Source organism: Manis javanica, chromosome 5 (genome assembly GCF_040802235.1).
Source record: "Manis javanica isolate MJ-LG chromosome 5, MJ_LKY, whole genome shotgun sequence".
In the NCBI taxonomy this organism is placed as follows: Eukaryota; Metazoa; Chordata; class Mammalia; order Pholidota; family Manidae; genus Manis; species Manis javanica.
The window spans coordinates 83,705,842-83,711,841 of NC_133160.1; positions in this window are offsets into that span (position 1 = coordinate 83,705,842).

Here is a 6,000-nt window from a genome sequence, read left to right on the forward strand (position 1 = left end):
GCAAATGGTAGGATTTATTTTCTTCTTATGGGCTGAATAATATTCCATTGTGTATATGTACCACTTCTTCTTTATCCATTCATCTACTGATGGACACTTAGGTTGCTTCCATTTCTTGGCTATTGTAAATAGTGCTGCGATAAACATAGGGGTACATATGTCTTTTTGAATCTGATCATTTTCTTTGGGTAAATTGCTAGGATTGGAATTCCTGGGTCAAACAGTATTTCTATTTTCAGGTTTTTGAGGAATCTCCATGTTGCTTTCCACAATGGTTGAACTAATTTGCATTCCCACCAACAGAGTAAGAGGATTCCTTTTTCTCTGCATCCTTGCCAGCATTTGTTGTTCCTTGTCTTTTGGATGTTGGCCATCCTAACTGGTGTGGGGTGATATCTTATTATGGTTTTAATTTTCATTTCCCTGATGATTAGCAATGTAGAGCATCTTTTCATGTGCTTGTTGACCATCTGAATTTCTTCTTTGGAGAAGTGTCTGCTCAGATCCTCTGCCCATTTTTTAATCAGGTTATTTGCTTTTTGGGTGTTGAGGCATGTGAGTTTTTAAAATATATTTTGGATGTTAACCCTTTATTGGATATGTCATTTATAAATATATTCTCCCATACTGTAGGATGCCTTTTTGTTCTACTGATTGTGTCCTTTGCTGTACAGAAGCTTTTTTTTGATATAGTTCCATTTGCTCATTTGCTTTTGTTTTCCTTGCTTGAGGAGAAGTATTCAGGAAAACGTTGCTCACGTTTACATTCAAGAGATTTCTGCAAATGTTTTTTCTTCTAAGAGTTTTATGGTTTCATGATTTACATTCAGGTCTTTGATCCATTTTGAGTTTACTTTTGTGTGTGGAGTTAGACTGTAATCCAGTTTCATTCTCTTGCATGTAGCTGTCCAGTTTTGCCAACACCAGTTGTTGAAGAAGCTGTCATTTATCCATTGTATATCCATGGCTCCATTATCATGTATTAATTGGCCATATATGCTTGGGATTATATCTGGGCTCTCTAGTCTGCTCCATTGGTCTATGTGGGTCTGTTCTTGTGTCAGTACCAAATTGTCTTGATTACTGTGGCTTTGTAGTAGAGCTTGAAGTCGGGGAGCCTAATCCCCTCAGCTTTATTTTTCCTTCTCAGGATTGCTTTGGCTATTTGGGGTCTTTTGTGGTTCCATATGAATTTTAGAACTATTTGTTCCAGTTCGTTGAAGAATGCCGTTGGTATTTTGATAGGGATTGTATTGAATCTGTAGATTGCTTTAGGCAGAATGGCCATTTTGACAATATTAATTCTTCCTATCCACGAGCATGGAATTTATTTCCATTTGTTGGTGTCTTCTTTAATTTCTCTGAGTGTCTTGTAGTTTTCAGGGTATAGGTCTTTCACCTCCTTGGTTAGGTTTATTCCTAGGTGTTTTATTCTTTTTGATGCAATTGTGAATGGAATTGTTTTCCTGATGTCTCTTTCTGCCAGTTCATCATTAGTGTATAGGAATGCAACAGATATCTGTGTATTAATTTTGTATCCTGCAACTTTGCTGAATTCAGTTATTATTTCTAGTAGTTTTGGAGTGGATTCTTCAGGCATTTTTAATGTACAGTATCATGTCATCTGCAAACACTGACAGTTTAATTTGTTCCTTACCAATCTAGGTGGCTTTTATTTCTTTGTGCTGTCTGAATGCCATGGCTAGGTCCTCCAGTACTATGTTGAATAAAAGTGGTGAGAGTGGGCATCCTTTTCTTGTTCCTGATTTTAAAGGAAAAGCTTTCAACTTTTCACTGTTAAGTATGATATTGGCTATGGGTTTGTCATATAGGGTCTTTATTATTTTGAGGTACTTGCTCTCTATACCCATTTTGTTGAGGGCTTTTATGATGAATGGATGTTGAATTTTGTGAAGTGCTTCATCAGCATGCATTGAGATGTTCATGTGATTTTTGTCCATCTTTTGATGGATTTTTGAATACTGTACCATCCTTGCATCCCTGGAAGAAATCCCACTTGATGATGATGGATGATTTTTTAAATGTATTTTTTATTTGATTTTCTAATATTTTGTTGAGTATTTTTGCATCTATGTTCATCAGGATATTGGTCTGTAGTTTTCTTTTTTTGAGGTGTCTTTGCCTGGTTTTGGTATCAGAGTGATGCTGGCCTCACAGAATGAGTTTGGAAGTATTCCCTCCTCTTCTACTTTTTGGAAAACTTTAAGGGGGAACAGGTATTAGGTCTTTGCTAAGTGTTTGACAAAATTCAGTGGTGAAGCCATCTGGACCAGGGTTTTTGTTCTTAGGTAGTTTTTTGATTACCACTTCAATTTTGTTGCTGGTAATTCGGTCCATTCAGATTCTCTGTTTCTTCCTGGGTCAGTCTTAGAAGGTTGTATTTTTCTAGAAAGTTGTCCATTTCTTCTAGGTTATCCAGTTTGTTACCATATAATTTTTCATATTATTCTCCCATAATTCTTTGTATTTCTGTGGTGTCCATGGTGATTTTTCCTTTCCCATTTCTGATTCTGTTTATGTGTGTAGATTCTCTTTTTTTCTTGGTAATTGTAGCTCAGGGTTTATCTATTTTGTTTATTTTCTTGAAGAATGAGCTCCTGATTTCACTGCTTCTTACTATTTTTTTATTCTTCTCAATTTTATTTACTTTTGCTTTGATTTTTATTATGTCCCCCCTTCTACTGACTTTGGGCCTCATTTGTTTTTCTTTTTCTATTTTCATTAATTGTGAGTTTAGACTGTTCAAATGGATTTGTTCACCTTTCCTGAGGTAAACCTGTATTGTAATATATTTCCCTCTTAGTACAGCCTTAGCTGCATTTAACAGATTTTGCGGTGTTGAGTTATTGTTTTCATTTGTCTCCATATATTGCTTGATATCTGTTTTAATTTGGTTATAGATTCATTGATTATTTAGGAATATATTGTTAAGCTTCCATGTGCTTGTGGGCTTTTTTGTTTTCTTCGCATAATTTATTTCTGGTTTCATACCTTTGTGGTCTGAGAAGTTAGTTGGTACAATTTCAATCTTTTTTGATTTACTGAGGCTCTTTTTGTGGCCTAGCATGTGATCTATTCTGGAAAATGTTCCATGTGCACTTGAGAAGAATGGAATGGTGGGGGTTGCAGGCAAGCACTCCTAGTGCCTACCAGGGAGGGAAGACATTTTTCCTGCTTCTAATTTCTATCCTGCTGCTTTTGGGTGGAGTGTTCTGTAGATGTCTGCTAGGTCCATCTGTTCTAATGTGTTGTTCAGTGCTTCTGTCTCCATACTTATTTTCTGTCTGGTTGATTTATCCTTTGGAGTGAGTGGTGTGTTGAAGTTTCCTAAAAGAATGCATTGCATTCTATTTCCCCCTTTAATTCTGTTGGTATTTGTTTCACATATTTGGGTGCTCCTATAGTAGGTGCACAGATATTTATAATGGTTATATCCTTTTGGACTGACCCCTTTATCAGTAGGTAGTGTCCTTCTTTATCTATTGCTACTTTCTTTGTTTTGAAGTCTATTTTGTCTGATACTAGTATTACAACTCTTGCATTTTTCTCCCTATTATTTGCATAAAATATCTTTTTCCATCCCTTCACTTTCAGTCTGTGTATGTCTTTGGGTTTGAAGTGAGTCTCTTGAAGGCAGCATATAGATGGGTCTTGCTTTTTTATGCATTCTTTAACTCTGTGTCTTTTGATTGGTGCATTCAGTCCATTTACATTTAGGGTGATTATCAATAGGTATGTACTTATTGCCATCACAGGCTTTAGATTCATGGTTACTGGTTCAAGGGTAGTTTCTTTACTATCTAACCATCTAACTTAACCCAACTTAGTATGCTATTATAAACACAATCTAAAGATTCTTTTTTTTAAATCCTCCTTTTTCTTCCTTCTCCCTTCTTTATATATTAGGTATCATATTCATGTTTTGTACTCTTTGTGTATCTCTTGACTGACTTTGTGGTAGTTGATTTAATTTTGCCTTTGCTTTGTAATTAATTGGTCTAGTAACTTTATTGTGGTTTTATTTCCTCTGGTGACAGATATTTAGCCTTAGGAACACTCCTATCTATTAGCAGTTCTTTCAAAATACACTGTAGAGATGATTTGTGGGAGGTAAATCCTCTCAACTTTTGCTTATCTAGAAATTGTTTAATCCCTCCTTCAAATTTAAATGATAATTTTTCCTGGTAGAGTATTCTTGGTTCAAGGCTCTTCTGTTTCATTGCATTAAATATATCATGCCACTCCCTTCTGGCCTGTAAGGTTTCTGTTGAGAAGTCTGATGATAGTCTGATGGGTTTTCCTTTGTATGTGATCTTTTTTTTCTCTCTGGCTGCTTTTAATACTTTGTCCTTATCCTTGATCTTTGCCATTTTAATTACTATATGTCTTGGTGTTGTCTTCCTTGGGTCCTTTGTGTTGGGAGATCTGTGCACCTCCATGGCCTGAGAGACTATTTCCTTCCCCAGACTGGGGAAGTTTTCAGCAATTATTTCCTCAAAGACACTTTCTATCCCTTTTTCTCTCTCTTCTTCTTTTGGTACCCCTATAGTGTGAATATTGTTCCATTTGGATTGGTCACACAGTTTTCTTAATATCCTTTCATTCGTAGATATCCTCTCTTCTCTCTGTGCCTCAGATTCTTTCTATTCCTGTTCTCTAATTTCTGTTTCATGTACCATCTCCTCTACTTCATCTAATCTGCTTTTAAATCCATCCATTGTATGTTTCATTTCATATACTGTATTTTCCAAAGTATCTATCTCTTTCTTGAATTCCTCCGTGGTGTCTTCAATATGTTTCTATAACTCTGTGCGTATGTTTATGATTTTTATTTTGAAATCTTTTTCAGGAAGATTGGTGATTTCAGTTTCACTGAGCCCTCTTTCTGGTGTTTGTGGAATTTTGGTTTGTACTAGGTTCTTTTGACATTTCATATTTGTAAAAATAACTTGGTGTAGGTGGTGCCCTCTAGTGCCCAGAAGCTCTCTTCTCTAGAGATGCTCAGCTCCTGGAGCAATGGTGGGGGTTGCAGGCAAGCACTCCTAGTGCCTGCCAGGGAGGGAAGACATTTTTCCTGCTTCCCAGCTGCAGTGCCTGCCTCCACTGCCAGGGCCAGTGGGCTGAGAGCACAGGGATGATCCTCTATGGTATGCCCTTGTAGCTGCAGTAGGCAGGTTGCCCTCTGGCTGGCCTGGCCCAATAGTAGGGGCAGCCAGTTTGCAGCTGGCACTGGCTAAGAGGAAGGAGCAGCAGTCTGTGTGTCCTGGTGGTGGTCCTCAGAGATGCATTTCCAGCCAGGCAGATGGAGCACCTGAAGCTCCTTCAAGTTCCCAACCTGCTCGGCTGAGTGTGCTGGGACAATTTTGTTCACCTGTCCTTTCTCCTGAGTAGCAAGCTCTGTGCAATCCTTGCCCCTTTAGCAGCCCTTTCTCTGTTGAGAAGTCTCTCAGACTGCCCACCTTTCTTTTGTCTCAGAGCACCTGGTTGTGTGTACCTGTTCTCCCACCAGTGGCTGGTATATCAGTCTCTCCAAGTTTTCTTTCTGTCTTAGCCTTCCAAACCCACTAATCTTCAGAGCACCATGTAATGTAGGTTTGTGTTTCCAGAGCAGATCTCCAGGGCTTGGTGTTCAGTCATCCTATGCCTCCATCCCCTCCCTGCTCCATTTCTCTTCCTGCTGCTTGTGAGCTGGGGTGGGGGAAGGGCTTGTATTCTGCTGGATTATGGCTTTGGTACTTTACCCTTTCCTGTGAGGTCTGTACTTTTCCCCCGGTTTAGGTAATCTCCTGCAGCCTTCTTCCCTGTTGCTCTTTCAGGATTAGTTGTATTTGCTATATTTTCATATTATGTGTGGTTTTGGAAGGAGGTTTTTGTCTCACCTCTCATTTTGCTATTTTTCAAGAAGTCATGTGTAGTCTTATGATCATGTACAATTATAAATGTTACACTAAACATACTTGGGGAACAAGAATAAAAGGT